Below are 14916 nucleotides of genomic sequence, written 5' to 3' on the forward strand. Positions count from 1 at the left end.
ACCTGAAGTGAGTGTTCATTCAACACGAAAATTAGTCTGCTTTGCTTATTTTCATTGACTTATGTCATTTGGTATTATATTCTGGGGTAACTCTTCCCATTCTAAAAGGATATATTTGGCTCAGAAATGGGCAATTCAGGCAATAAGAGGTGTAAGTTCATAAACCTCTTGTCGACCCCTGTTCACGAGTCTGGGTATTTGGACATTGACATCTTAATTATATATTCCTTACTGTCATTTCTTGTTAACAATATTAGCTTATTCCCAAGGATAACCAGCTTTCACTTGGTTAATACTCAGCAGAAACCAAACCTGCATTTGGATCGGACTTCCTTAACTCTTGTGCAGAGAGGTGTGCAGTTTATTGCTGCATTCATTTTCAATAAGCTACCACTCTAATTCAAAAATCTTAGAAGAATTCCATGCGCTTTCAAATTGAAACTCAAGTGTTTCCTCATAGGTCACTCCTTCTATTCTGTCGAGGAGTTCCTTGAAAAATTAAGCTGATTCTTCATGTATTGTTGATTGCATTTACTTAAACTTATGGATTGACTTTTTTCAGGTTCGTAAACATTTTGTTTTTATTTGTTATAACTTTTGTGTTGTAATTTCATGTAATGACACATTCCATGACCTTGGAGATTTGTACCTCTATTTGGTCGTATGGAACTTGACGTGTAAATAAAATAAATAAAAAAGAAGTGCAGTGGGTCATCAGAGACTGGTGGGCTGATGAGCTTGGTAACAGGGTTCCCCTTCGGCCCTGGGGCAGCCAGAGCTACAGAGTCATACAGTGCCGCATGTTTCATTGCAGCATTCTTGTTGACAGTGTTCTACTGATTGATGTGTTCCTTCAACAAGTGTTGTTTCTCATGTGATAGCTGAGTTTGCCTCCTTACACAAACATACATGAATAGATTTGTTACATTAACAAATTACAGAAAAATGCACAAGTGTTACATGCTAAATATTGAATGAAGAAGTTGTCTTTATTTTTCATGTGGGAGAACAGAAACCCCAAGCGCATCATCATCTGATTAATTATTTCTCGTCATAACCCCACACAGACTTTGATACATTCGCTGCTGCTGTCCTCATCGTCTGATAAAGAATATGGAATATTACGTATGGAGTCTTCTTGTATCCCTTCTTTTATTTTGACCTTGTAAACTCTTTCCCCATGTGGTTCATGATGTTTTTCACATAGTCTGTTCAGAGCCTATTTTATTATCTTTCAACCAGTTGACTATTTCGTCTCTCCTTGCAGCAGCTGTTGGTGCCTTATTTGATTGTACAGAACGGTACAATGCATTTTCCATTACAAAACACTACCAGAACTGACATTTGGCAACAAAAGGGTAATGAACCAGACTTGAAATGTATCTGCATTCATTTCATTGTGGTAATCAACAGTTTTTTTGACTGAAATATCATCATAGCACAAGGCACCAAATAGTTCATAGAGCGAGGATGAACAGTAATTAGTCACCCTCATTTACCAGTTGCCACACCCATAGTTTGTCGGCATGTGTCATCTGTCCACAGTATGGATCGTACATGACGCACATTGACACATGTTTCGCCAATCCATATGACATTCTCCGGGTTCACTGCTAGCAACTCGTGCAGGAAATGACACCTCCATGCCACATTGTCTGGGTGTTCCATTAGTACCTTTCTTCCTCAGAACTTTTTCCACTGGAAGCCTTTTTTTTTTTTTTTTTTTTAACAATGGAAATACTTGTCGTTCTGCCTGTGAACAAACCACTGTGTCCCATCAACTCTTTCAATGTTGGGTACTCCTTTCTACTATAGTGCACGATAGCTTTTTTTATTGAGTTGGTATTTTAGTCACATGTCACACTCTCTTCCTTGACTTTCCAGGCTGCTTTTCCAGACTTTACACTAACTGGGCTCCCAGCTGAATTGGCATCCTCTTTAACATTTGTGACTCTTGTCACAGCCACAGTAGATGTTCAATACCTCAGTCACATCACTCGTTGGTGTCAAAGGCTCAGCATTGACTCTGTCAATTTCAGAGTAACATATCACTTAATTACTGTGTCTCTGTATCGTTTCACTAATTCCTGAAGTTCCATTTTCACATAGTCTGTTCAGAGCCTATTTTATTATCTTTCAACCAGTTGACTATTTCGTCTCTCCTTGCAGCAGCTGTTGGTGCCTTATTTGATTGTACAGAACGGTACAATGCATTTTCCATTACAAAACACTACCAGAACTGACATTTGGCAACAAAAGGGTAATGAACCAGACTTGAAATGTATCTGCATTCATTTCATTGTGGTAATCAACAGTTTTTTTGACTGAAATATCATCATAGCACAAGGCACCAAATAGTTCATAGAGCGAGGATGAACAGTAATTAGTCACCCTCATTTACCAGTTGCCACACCCATAGTTTGTCGGCATGAGTCATCTGTCCACAGTATGGATCGTACATGACGCACATTGACACATGTTTCGCCAATCCATATGACATTCTTTCGCCAATCCATATGACATTCTCCGGGTTCACTGCTAGCAACTCGTGCAGGAAATGACACCTCCATGCCACATTGTCTGGGTGTTCCATTAGTACCTTTCTTCCTCAGAACTTTTTCCACCGGAAGCCTTTTTTTTTTTTTTTTTTTTTTTTTTTTTTTTTTTTTTTTTTTTTTTTTTTTTTTTTTTAACAATGGAAATACTTGTCGTTCTGCCTGTGAACAAACCACTGTGTCCCATCAACTCTTTCAATGTTGGGTACTCCTTTCTACTATAGTGCACGATAGCTTTTTTTATTGAGTTGGTATTTTAGTTACATGTCACATTCTCTTCCTTGACTTTCCAGGCTGCTTTTCCAGACTTTACACTAACTGGGCTCCCAGCCGAATTGGCATCCTCTTTAACATTTGTGACTCTTGTCACAGCCACAGTAGATGTTCAATACCTCTGCCGCCCCGTCAGTCACATCACTCGTTGGTGTCAAAGGCTCAGCATTGACTCTGTCAATTTCAGAGTAAACACAATCTGTAAATAAATTCGTATGCTTTAGATTTTAGTGTAACTCCTTTCCCAAAATTCCTCTTCTCTGCACTACAAGAAGCCATTTTCCACAAACAGCAAGAAACTCACAGAATTAATGAAATGCACATGTACGCACTCAAACCTGAACACAACATGCTGCACTGTTGACTGAAAGCAAGAGTTGCCTCACCATGTCAGAACTGAGATGTTGCCAAGGTAATGTAGACAAAGTGTCATGATTTGATTGGCCATCAGGGATGCGCAAAGAACACACATCGAGGTCCCTTCAACTGCCAGGGCCCTTCTCATGCTATAAGGAGTACCGATTTCCACAGAAAGGGCTCTTTGGTTGGATGTGTGGTTTTCTAACTTGGTTGTGTTTACAATCTCCTTTGTTATGCTTGTGGGAATGTTGTCAATGCATATACGTGTGTCTGTAGTAATTCTTATAGGTTCTGAGTGAACTGATTATAGATAAAACACTTTAGTAAGTCGACATAAAGCAAAGAATTAAGGCTCTTATTTAATGAGCCTGTGTTGGTGTCTCCAACAAACAGCAAATTTTTTATTCTTCTCCAACAAGTCCTCCAGACAATTAAAAATTTTTCAACGCTCCTGCCAAGTGACCTATACAGTGATGCTATAATAAGGCTATTGTTCCCTAGTTTAAAATACATCGTTGCAACCTCAAGTACCATTTCAGTACTCAGATCACTTATCCATTTGACTTTTTCACGTGCTGCATCATTTCTGCTGTAAATTCCTACACCATCACCTTTGTGTGTTTCTACAGAACGAGTTTATGAGTTTGTAATTGTTTAGTCTGCACCCATATGCTTCCTGTTCCTTGCAATTCGGTTCACTTGCTATGAAGAAATGTGGTTCAGTTTCATTTAGGTATACACCCTAGTGCTCTGTTTTATTTGTTAAATACATTTTGGTATATAAGGGTTAATTTGCTATATTTTACCGTAAATAGGATCCCTATTACCTTTGTGATTGAGAATTTTGTAGAAGTCTACTTTTTCTGCGATAATTTTGCTTACCTTGTCACATAGAGTTTTTTGTCTTAGAAATTTAGGTGCATCCCATGTTTGGCATTTGTCCAGCTTACCTATATCAACTATTCTACATTTTATAATTGATGTACACATCCATTTTATTTGAATATTTGTTTTGTGTATCTTCCTGTTGACACAAATTGTATATTAGGTCACACCTGTGAGGTAGCATTATAACTATTATGTTTAAGAGATTTATTAACTTCTAAGAACTTTTTTAGGCTTGCTAAGCAACGTTACGCCTTGTTTCTTGTGATATTGTTGGCATCAGTGTTGCCAATTTAGGTGTTTTCCAACTAAATCTAGTTTTTTTGAAAGACCATCAGGTTGGAAAATTAAGGATCTGGTTGTTAATGGGAAATTTAGTCTCTTTAAAATATTATCTGGTTGAATTCTAGTCCTTTTAATATTACATTCTTCGAAAAGTTTATTTTGTTCATTCTAGTTCATTTCAGTATGCACAACAGGTTATAGAAGAAATTACTTTCCTGCTACGTTTTATACTATAAAATCTGTTGTTGTTGTTGTCTTAAGTCCAGAGACTGGTTGGATGCAGCTCTCCGTGCTACTCTATCCACTGCAAGCTTTTTCATCTCCAAGTACCTACTGCAACCAACATCCTTCTGAATCTGTTTAGTGTATTCATCTCTTGGTCTTCCTCTATGATTTTTACCCTCCACGCTCTCCTCCAATACTAAATTGATGATCCCTTTATGCCTCGGATCATGTCCTATTTACCAATCCCTTCTTCTAGTCAAGTTGTGTCACAAATTTCTCTCCCCCCCCCCCCCCCCCCACATTCTAAACAGCACCTCCTCATTAGGTACGTGATTACTTGACTCTTATAACTGCCATCTGGTCTGTTCCAATTGTAAATAGCCTTTTGCTTCTTATATTGGACCCCTGACACATTCATAATTTGGAAGAGAGTATTTCAGTCAACATTGTCAAAAGCCTTTTCTAAGTCCACAAATGCTAGAAACGTAGGTTTACATTTCCTTAATCTATTTTCTAAGAAAGGTTGTAGGGCCAGTATTGCCTCACAAGTTCCAACATGTAATCTTCAGCATTCTTCTGTAGCACCACATTCAAAAGGTTCTATTCTCTTCTTGTCTAAACTATTTATCGTCCATGTGTCACTTCCACACTCCATAGAAATACTTTCAGAAAAGACTTCCTGACTCTTAAATCTACACTTGATGTTAACAAATTTCTCTTCTTCAGAAACGCTTTCCTTGTCATTGCCAGTCTACATTTTATATCCTCTCTACTTTGACCATCATCAGTTATTTTGCTCCCCAAATAGCAAAACTCATCTACTACTTTAAGTGTCTCATTTCCTAATCTAATTCCCACAGCATCGCCTGATTTAATTCGACTACATTCCATTATCCTCATTTTGTTTCTGTCGATGTTACCCTTATATCCTCCTTTCAGGACCTGTCCATTCCGTTCAACTGCTCTTCCAGATCCTTTGCTGTCTCTGGCGGAATTACAGTGTCATCGGCAAACCTCAAAGTTTTTATTTCTTCTCCGTGGATTTTAATTCCTACTCCAAATTTTTCTTTTGTTTCCTATACTGCTTGCTCATTATACAGATTGAATAACATTTGGGATAGGCTACAACCATGTCTCATCCCTTCCCAACCACTGCTTCCCTTTCATGCCCCTTGACTCTTATAACTGCCATCTGGTCTGTTCCAATTGTAAATAGCCTTTTGCTCCCTATATTGGACCCCTGACACATTCAGAATTTGAAAGAGAGTATTTCAGTCAACATTGTCAAAAGCCTTTTCTAAGTCCACAAATGCTAGAAACGTAGGTTTACGTTTCCTTAATCTATTTTCTAAGATAGGTTGTAGGGTCAGTATTGCCTCACAAGTTCCAACATTTCCACGGAATCCGAATTGATCTTGCTGTCAGTAGCACTAACTGAATTTTGTCTACTCCCAGTGCCTTGTTTCTAATTAGGTCTTTCAGTGCTCTGTCAAATTCTTCATACAGTATCTTACCTCCCATTTCATCTTCATCTACATCCTCTTCCCATTTCCATCACGCTGCCCTCAAGTACATCGCTCTTGTATAAACCCTCTGTATACTCCTTCCACCATTCTGCTTTCCCATCTTTGCTTAGAACTGGTTTCCCATCTGAACTCTTGATGTTCATACAAAGGTCTCTTTAATTTTCCTGTAGCCAGTATCTATCTTACCCCAAGTGAAATATCCCTGTACACCCTTACATTTGTCCTTTAGCCATCTCTGCTTAGCCATTTTGCACTTCCTGTCGATCCCATTTTTGAGGTGTTTGTGCTCCGTTTTGCCTGTTTCATATCTTCTCCTTTCATCAATTAATTTCAATATCTCTTCTGTTACCCAAGGATTTCTACAAGCCCTCTGCTAAGAGGCTAAAATGAAAAAAATAAACTTTTCGAAGAGTATAATAATAAAAAGAGTAGAATTCAACCAGATAATATTTTAAAAAGGCTAAATTCCCCACTAGCAACCAAATCCTAAATTTTCCAACCAGATGGCCTTTCAAAAACACTATATCTAGTTGGAAAACAACTCTGTTAAGAAACATAAAACATTTGTTCGAAAGGGTACTTTCTGGCTACTGTATTATGTGCAGAGCAGAAGTCACATTTGAAGCATGTCTGGTCCCAAATCTGGCTACTTGAAGTGGGGCACCAGCTGTTTGAGGAGCGACTAGTAGCATCAAGTAGTCAGATGCTACCTGAGGAAAATTTTCTGGCGCTGTCAAGCTGCCAGTCTCGTGCATGCGCATAGTTAAGTGGCTTGTAGTGAGGGTACGTGGCCATATTTTTTTAATTGTCTTTCAATAGCTGATGGCATTGGCTCACTGTTTGTGGATCTTCGATAATTGTTAGGTAAGCACTTGATTTGTTCTTATGTTTTATTTTTATTTATTCTTATAAAATCACCTGTAAAAGTCCAGCTGTTCGCCGCTCGGTGACAGTCGATCAGTAAAATGCATTTGAAGAGCCCAGACACCAAGCACGGGCTCTTGACACCAACGTTGATGTGCATGTGCAGTAGTGCCCGTTTGCTGTTTCTTTAAGTAGCTTCCTGGCAGCTCTTCGAATGAATCTAAGCTTAATTGCTACTGGTACTCAACAGTGTAAATAACGAGCTCAAGAAGTACTTACGTACGGAACTCTTGTACTTTATTTTGTAAAATTAGTTTAAATGTATGAAAAATTGAAATTGTAATTTAACTAACTTCAATAACGCATGATACGGTATAATATTTCTATTATATACTCCCATTGCCGAGGACCGAGCAGCTGAACAAAATGCAAACTGCTTGTTATTATTCAGTTATTGTCGAATTCATGTCAGAAGCGGCTGTGCTAAGTGCTTGTTGTTCTCGTCATAGGGACTGATTATAGTTCTCTTAAAATGGGTAAAGTTAAACCTCAATACACCCAAAAGTTTAGGGAAGAATGGTTAAAAAATCAGAAATTTGTCCAATGGTTATCACAAGCTGTAGGAGATAACACAAAGGCGTTCTGTAAAGTGTGTCACTGTACTGTAAGAGCTCAGTTAGTGGATTGGAAAATCAAGCAGAAACAAAAAACATAAATCTGCTGTATCTTCCTTTTCCTCCCAAAGACAGGAAAAAATTAATTTTAAACCAGTTCAGGATTCCATAGGACGTTAGGAAGCTGAAGGGTCACTCGCCCTCTTTGTGTCCGCACATTGTGCTATAATGTCATATGATCACTTAGAAGTAATGTGTAAAACAGGTTCAAAGACAGTCTTATTGCAAGCCAGGTTAAGTTACATTGTACAAAGTGTAGTGCTATTATCAAGAATGTTCTTGGGCCCTATTTTGTGAACAATCCTAGAAGTGATGTTATGTACAGTATTTTAATTGATGAAACAACTGATATCAGTGTCACTAAACTTCTAGTAATTGCTATAATTTATCATAGTAAAACATCCCACAAGATCGTTTCGACATTTATTACACTAGTCGAACTTGAAAAACGCAATGCTGAATCTATTGTATCAGCTATTAAAGAGGTGTTGAAAGAAGTTAATTTAGACTTAAAGAAATTGCAGGGAATAGGAACAGATAATGCTAGTGTGATGGTTTGTATTAATAATGGAGTGTATGAAATACTTAAAAGGGAGATTCCGCATTTGGTACTTGTAAGGTGTGTCTGTTATTTCATTCAGTTGACAACCTTTGCAGCAACTGCAGAATGTCTTCTAAGAAATTTGGACATTTTGACTAGGGAAACTTGTAACTGGTTGTCTCGATCTTCTTCACAACAGCTCTTTTACTGCCAGATTTTCTCAGTCCTAAATGATGGGGAGGAGCCACTGAAGATCTCCCATGCTTGTGACACAAGATGGTTATCTATTTAGCCTGCAGTATGTAGAATAACGGATCAATGGCTCGAGTTAAAAATTCATTTTGAAATAGTTAGGCAAAGTGAAAAATGCTACACAGTTGGACTGCTCTATTCGATGTTCAGACACAAACTTAATTTAGTATATTTGCTATTTTTGAAACATATCCTTTCAAGCCTTCAGAGAGTCAATAAGGAATTGAAGTCCAATGGTGTGGACCCATACGAGTTATTAGATGACCTGGTAATTCTTATTCAATCTCTTCTTAAACAAGTTGTCATTCCTGTCTATCCAGTTAAGAGAAAATATCTTGACAATGATTTCGAAAATCACCTAGATCCAAAGCCGTATCTTGGATACTTGTTTGAAAAAAAAATTTAGGAAATTAGAAACAAAATAACCGAAGGTGAAGAAAAACATATTAGAGAAAGATGTGTAAAATTTTCTTCTTCACTTGTCAAACAATTACAGCAAAGATTGTCTGATAATATTGAAATATTGAGGAAATTCTCTCTTCTTGCAGTTTCAAAGGCACTTGTAGTGGTAAAGGAACCCTTAATACCCCTATTAAAAAGCTCTCACTTGGATTATGATACAATTACAATAATTGAATTACAGTGGCAAAAAATGACCGCCGTCCAATGGGATAACATCAACAAGTCTGTCGATTTCTGGTGTGAGGTTTTCAGTTACCATGACGCCAGCAGTGAAAATCCTTTTAAAGTACTTGCAGAATTTGCATTATCTAGGCTTGTACTTCCTTGGTCAAACAGCGAGATAGAAAGAATATTCAACCAGTTGAATATATTAGGGATTCGTGCAGGTCTTCGCAGAAAGAATCGGTGCTGCCATAAGTACATGTTTCCTGAGTCAGTTCTCAGAACAATTGGGACTACTGAAGCATATAAATCGAGACCATCAACTTCTACTGCGGCTTCTCTTTTCCATGAGGATGATGATGATAATGATGAAGACGACATTCTTATCCAGTTTTAGATAAGTTCAGTAAAAAATATGTTATTTATGCAGTCTATATCTTGAGTGAATGGTGTTTCATTGTCATTTCTATGCTTCTAAATAAAAATCTAGAATCTAGTTCTTTTAAGGCATTTTTTAGTCTTTTTTACTCTCAATCTGGTTGGAAAAAGTTATATACTGTAGGCAACACTGGCTGACACCAGCTATGCAAACGACATATTCACTTTCATCTCGTATTTCTTCCTGTAGGTCGAGATTAATAACATTTTATGTAGTTGCAGCCAGCTTTACTATTCCCGTTGCTTGGAAGTCTTTGTTATAATCTTGTAAATTAGCTGCTCAGTTTGTACCTCTTTTACATGATGGATTCTTATTCTTGATTCTGTTGTCAGTATCTCCCACTGTTGCTTCATTTGTTCTGCCAGTGCATTGTTTATAAGTTTGTTGCCATCACACTTTGAACTTTCATGTTTATATGTTTATAACCATCTTTTGTAATTGCAGTCTACTTATTTGGAAGAGTTTGACTGTTACCTTGAAATGCACACAATTTTTGTGGTGATAATGGTTCACAAATTACAGGCATTAGTGTTTTTAGTATTCATATTTGGAAGAGTTTGGCGATCATGTGGAAGTGTGTGTGATTTTTCTTGGTGATGACGGTTCTCTTTTCAAATACAGCTTTTTGGCTCAATACGACCTTAACGGTTAGTCAAAGGCTACTTATATGATCATTTAACTTTGCGATTTCATCACTACAGTTTGTGCACACACTATTTTTGCTGGTGTAATTTTCATTTTTTCATTTTCATTTATTTATTCCCTTGCGTGAACATGAATGCCTGTACAAAGCACTGCCTTTGAAGACTGCTCCTCACCTCTTTTACAGTGTTGATCTCTGCTTAACTACAGGTCCTTCATAAATGTATGGGAGTTAAATGCTTTTGCATTTATAGTGTTGTCATGCATTTGTACCAGAGTGTGTACTTTTTCAGACACTTCGGTTATAGATGAACCGGTTGCTAAATTTTTAAAGGCAAACAGTGTATCTTATTTCAGGGAGAGATGAATAAAAAATATATTTCCAAAAATAAAATATTTTCAAAACTTATGCATTTATTTACTTAAATATGAATTTATGCACTTCTGGTGTTACATATGGATTTTTGATTAATTTTAAAGAGTCTTTAGCTGGTACTACATTATACATTTATATTTAAGTAAATGAACAATTACTTTTTTATTTGAATTTATTGAAGCTCTGTGCGTCTCTTTGCAATGGTTTGCACTCTTTACTGGTAATCATCTTTCAGTAAATGCTGTAGTGACATGAACAGGAAGCATATGAGATAATTTTGTTTTAAACCCTCATAGTGATTAAATAACTCACTTTTTAAGCGTATACTGGCAATTGTCAGAAGCATTTTTTTATGAGAATTATATCTCAGAAGTCATTAATTTTCTTTGAATTGCTCCTAATTAATAGTGTTTCGGAATATACTGTACTATATATTGCATTGAATTTATCTTGAGGATAACATTTTAGGCAGTCATATGATTTCTCCCATTCCTACACTATTAATTGTTTTGGCATTTTGATCCAGATGCAAGTTCAAACTTAATGGAAAGCAACTTTTTGGCACTAAATCTAAATCAAAAACAAATATCAGACTGACAATAACAGTGATGACAGGCAGTAACAACTTAACAATGCCAAAACAGAGGAATGGTTTCATTTGGTTGCTACCACATACTGGTTTCACTCAAAAGAAATAATAATAATAATAATACAAGCAATACATAAAACTAAAACCGACTGAATTGATTGTATTCATTTGGTTGTTCCCATTACTAAGTTGATTGATTGCTTGTCTTCATTTTTTGCATGTTGTCCAGAGTCTGGAAATTGACTAATTTTCTTATATCTGTTCTAGATACTTCTTCTCGAAGAAAGCAGTGAAACAAGTTCTGTAGTGTCGCCAAAAAGAAGAGGGGGCAGCAGAAATCACAAAGAGGTTCATTTTTAAACAAGAGTACGTAAGTGAATAAATCCATTCAAGTGTATGTTGGAGATGGAAGTAGTTACGCTACATCTGAATTTGTGGATTTTTCAGCTGTCATATGCATTCTACATAATTAAGAATATTAACTTTCAAGAGTTTTTTTGACATAAATAGATTTTATGATAGAAAAGTGTTGAATGAGTTAGTTGGAACTGACTCTTGAGTGTAGTGAAAGAATAGGCTGCATCAAGAGCACGACTCATGGCCTGAGAGGTGCTAGAAGTGGTGTAGTGCATCATTAATCATCGTACCAACAGCCACAATTTTAAGTTGAAACTTCTCAAAGTAACAGTTAATTACTGTCAACATTTATAGTGTTTATGGTGTCTTATGATCATATGCAATGAATTGATGATTACCTATATGTGGGACAGAAGAAGAGCATGTATATATATCAACTTATGTAACAAAAGCTAATGGGAAAATGCTGACAGAAACACAAATTTGAAAATGTATTGAAGATCTAGATCTTGGAAACTTCATTTCATTTTGTGCTTTGTGAAGAACCTGTTAATTCGGAAATTTTGATGTTCAGAATGCTTCCCCAGTTGTGCAGCTGTCAGTCTTTAGCAGAGTATTCCTCAGTGAACATTGAATATAGTATACTCCGGTCACCGGGACCATTACGTAATAAATATTACTTACTTGCTGTGAAGCACTTACATTATAAATAATATCAGTTTATTTTGTGTATGTTTCAAGCATGGAGTGCTCATATTCGGGTATTACATCTGCGTACAAAAATGTATGTTAACATACTGTTATTCTTTTTAATCTTTTTATTTAAAAGCCATGGCTAGTTTCATGAGTAACCAGTCACCATCAAAAGTTGATACAGGCAGTATAAATACACAGTGAATGAAATTAATTGAAATTTTTAGCTCACTGATAAGGTCCTGTTTACGGTAAGAGTTGATGACTTTATATCGAAGTGAGTATAATCTCATTACACAAAATTTCGCAATGTTGCATGTTGGTAATACTTTAGCTTTCTATCATTTGTTAAGAACTGCAGTCTCCATATCCTTCTGGAATATTTTCTTGTTATCACTACTTACGAAAAAAATTCTCCACTGTGTTTGTTCAGTGCTCTTCAGGTGCAAGATTCCCAAGCAAACTAATAATTTCAGTTAATTTGTCATACTTCCATTCTCTTTATATTGTGTGCCACACGAACTGAGGTGTCAGTAATCAGACCTTTATCACTGATTAACATTAAAATATGGCCAGTTTGTATAGTTGACATTTGTCTTTGAAGTATTTGTCATACAGATCTAGCTCTTGGAGTTGCGTAGTATAGTATATTACTGTGTGTTAAATCAGGTTCGTTTTAGTGTTCTGATATAATGTAGTTGTATAATACTATCCATATAGTTGCGCAACGGCCGTAGAATTTACATTCTATTGTCCTATGTGCATAAGAATTGTGAGCAGTTTGAAGCCATATTGGCTGTATCTCAGGTATGTCGGTTTTTCAGCAAATGCTACCAGTCACAGTTATTTTAGTATTGCAACTTGTTTCAAGAGATGACTACCTCATGAGCCAACAAATGGCGGTCCAAATACATTTAACATTACACACAAATTGTAATGTAGCAGTTTTCTGTTTATGTTTGTGCAGTGAAGTGCCTGTTAAAATGTAACTATCTTAGTTCATCAAACCATTTAAAATGTAACCAGGTCCAGAAGCCCAGCTCCAACATCAAATCTAAAGTAACTTTTCACACCAGCTCCATTCACCAAATCTAACGTAGCAATCCTATCAATTCAGGTTGAACATAGTACAGCTGATCGTACCATGTTTTACATTTTTGGAGGTGATAACTTTGCTGCAGAAAGTTTTGCGTCACTACCAGACGTACACCAATTAATCTATTGACAACACTTCTTTATTACACACATATATACAACAGCTGACTGTCACGACTTCCCAGGAACCAGAACACACCAGATAGTACTCCAACTGCACTCCCACCAAGCGAGGTGGCGCAGTGGTTAGCACACTGGACTCGCATTCGGGAGGACGACGGTTCAATCCCGTCTCCGGCCATCCTGATTTAGGTTTTCCGTGATTTCCCTAAATCGCTTCAGGCAAATGCCGGGATGGTTCCTTTGAAAGGGCACGGCCGATTTCCTTCCACATCCTTCCCTCACCCGAGCTTGCGCTCCGTCTCTAATGACCTCGTTGTCGACGGGACGTTAAACACTAATCTCCTCCTCCTCCTCCTCCTCCTCCTCCTCCAACTGCACTCCCTCCAAGGCTTTGGACAAAGCATATTTATACACCTTTTAACAATTACGTTCTTTAACATTATCATGTTATTTCATGTTTGATGTTATAGTTGCAATAAGTTAATCCAGCAAAAACTGGCATTACAAAGTTTTAGTGGAAATTAAAACGAGTACAATGATAATGCATATTTCCGAAATTAACAATCTTTTACAAGTGCAATTTTGAAACATACGTACAGTTAACAATTAAGTTCTTATTATTCAGTTCAGAACATTCTCGAATGTCTTTATGTAATTTTATTAATTATGCGATTTTATGAAACAATTTTTAGTTGGTAATATTTCTACATCATCAAAATTACAATTCAAATGTTCAAAATGACTTTTTACAAAATTTGAAGGCTAAAATGCGGAATAATTATATATGTCACAAAATCTTTAAATCGTGTTACAAAAAGTTAATGAATCGCTCTTCTAACATTATTTAAGATACAAATTGTCTTTCTGGACCAGTTTGCGTCTCCTGTTTAAATGAATATTCTCTAGTTTTCTTAATATGTGGACATTGCACTGAATTTCTCTATAGAATGATCCAGAAACATTAATTACAAGTTTAATTACAGGTTTTTAGTTGGTGTTTTCCGTAAGAATATGTTGTTCTGATTTGCAAAGACACATAAATGAAGCGTTTCCAAAATTAATGGTTTACACAGTTAATTTGCATTATGGTAAACAATGAATTTTACTAATTGAATTATAATTACGAAACTGAATGAAAAAGGTTACTAACATTTATACACTACTAACACTGATCCCAGAACTTGTTCTTTCTCTTCTAAACATCCCGAAATACATATCAGAGTGATAATGACTCTACATTAGTTTAGCTGATTAAGAACATACAGTGGCGGTCAAAATAATAGAGCCACCTGGCAAAGGTTTGGAATAAAGTGCACATTTATTACTAGACATGTTTGAACTATGATGGAAACCATTACAACCGAGTCACATTGTACTATAGTCAGTTATATCGATAACACAACACAAAATAATCAGTAATAATCAATAATATTCAAAAGAATACCAGACCACAGGGTCAAAAAAATAGAGCCAATTGAAACAAATATATTGTACTTGATCTCAGTCTTATGAAACGTACAGGAACAGTCTTTTTTGCA

At 36.4% G+C, this 14916-nt stretch overlaps 1 protein-coding gene across 2 annotated transcripts in view; it reads left to right on the plus strand.

Annotated features, from left to right (window-relative positions):
* The window catches only part of LOC126163108 (recQ-mediated genome instability protein 1-like), a 109946-nt gene extending 96219 nt beyond the window's left edge, over window positions 1-13727 (plus strand). For both annotated transcript variants that reach the window (XM_049920030.1, XM_049920031.1), the window contains one exon: window positions 11378-13727. The gene's annotated coding sequence lies outside the window, so the exon portion shown is untranslated. The remainder of the gene's footprint in view (window positions 1-11377) is intronic.
* The last annotated feature ends 1189 nt before the right edge of the window (window positions 13728-14916 follow it).

This window comes from Schistocerca cancellata, chromosome 2 (assembly GCF_023864275.1).
Source record: "Schistocerca cancellata isolate TAMUIC-IGC-003103 chromosome 2, iqSchCanc2.1, whole genome shotgun sequence".
In the NCBI taxonomy this organism is placed as follows: domain Eukaryota; kingdom Metazoa; phylum Arthropoda; class Insecta; order Orthoptera; family Acrididae; genus Schistocerca; species Schistocerca cancellata.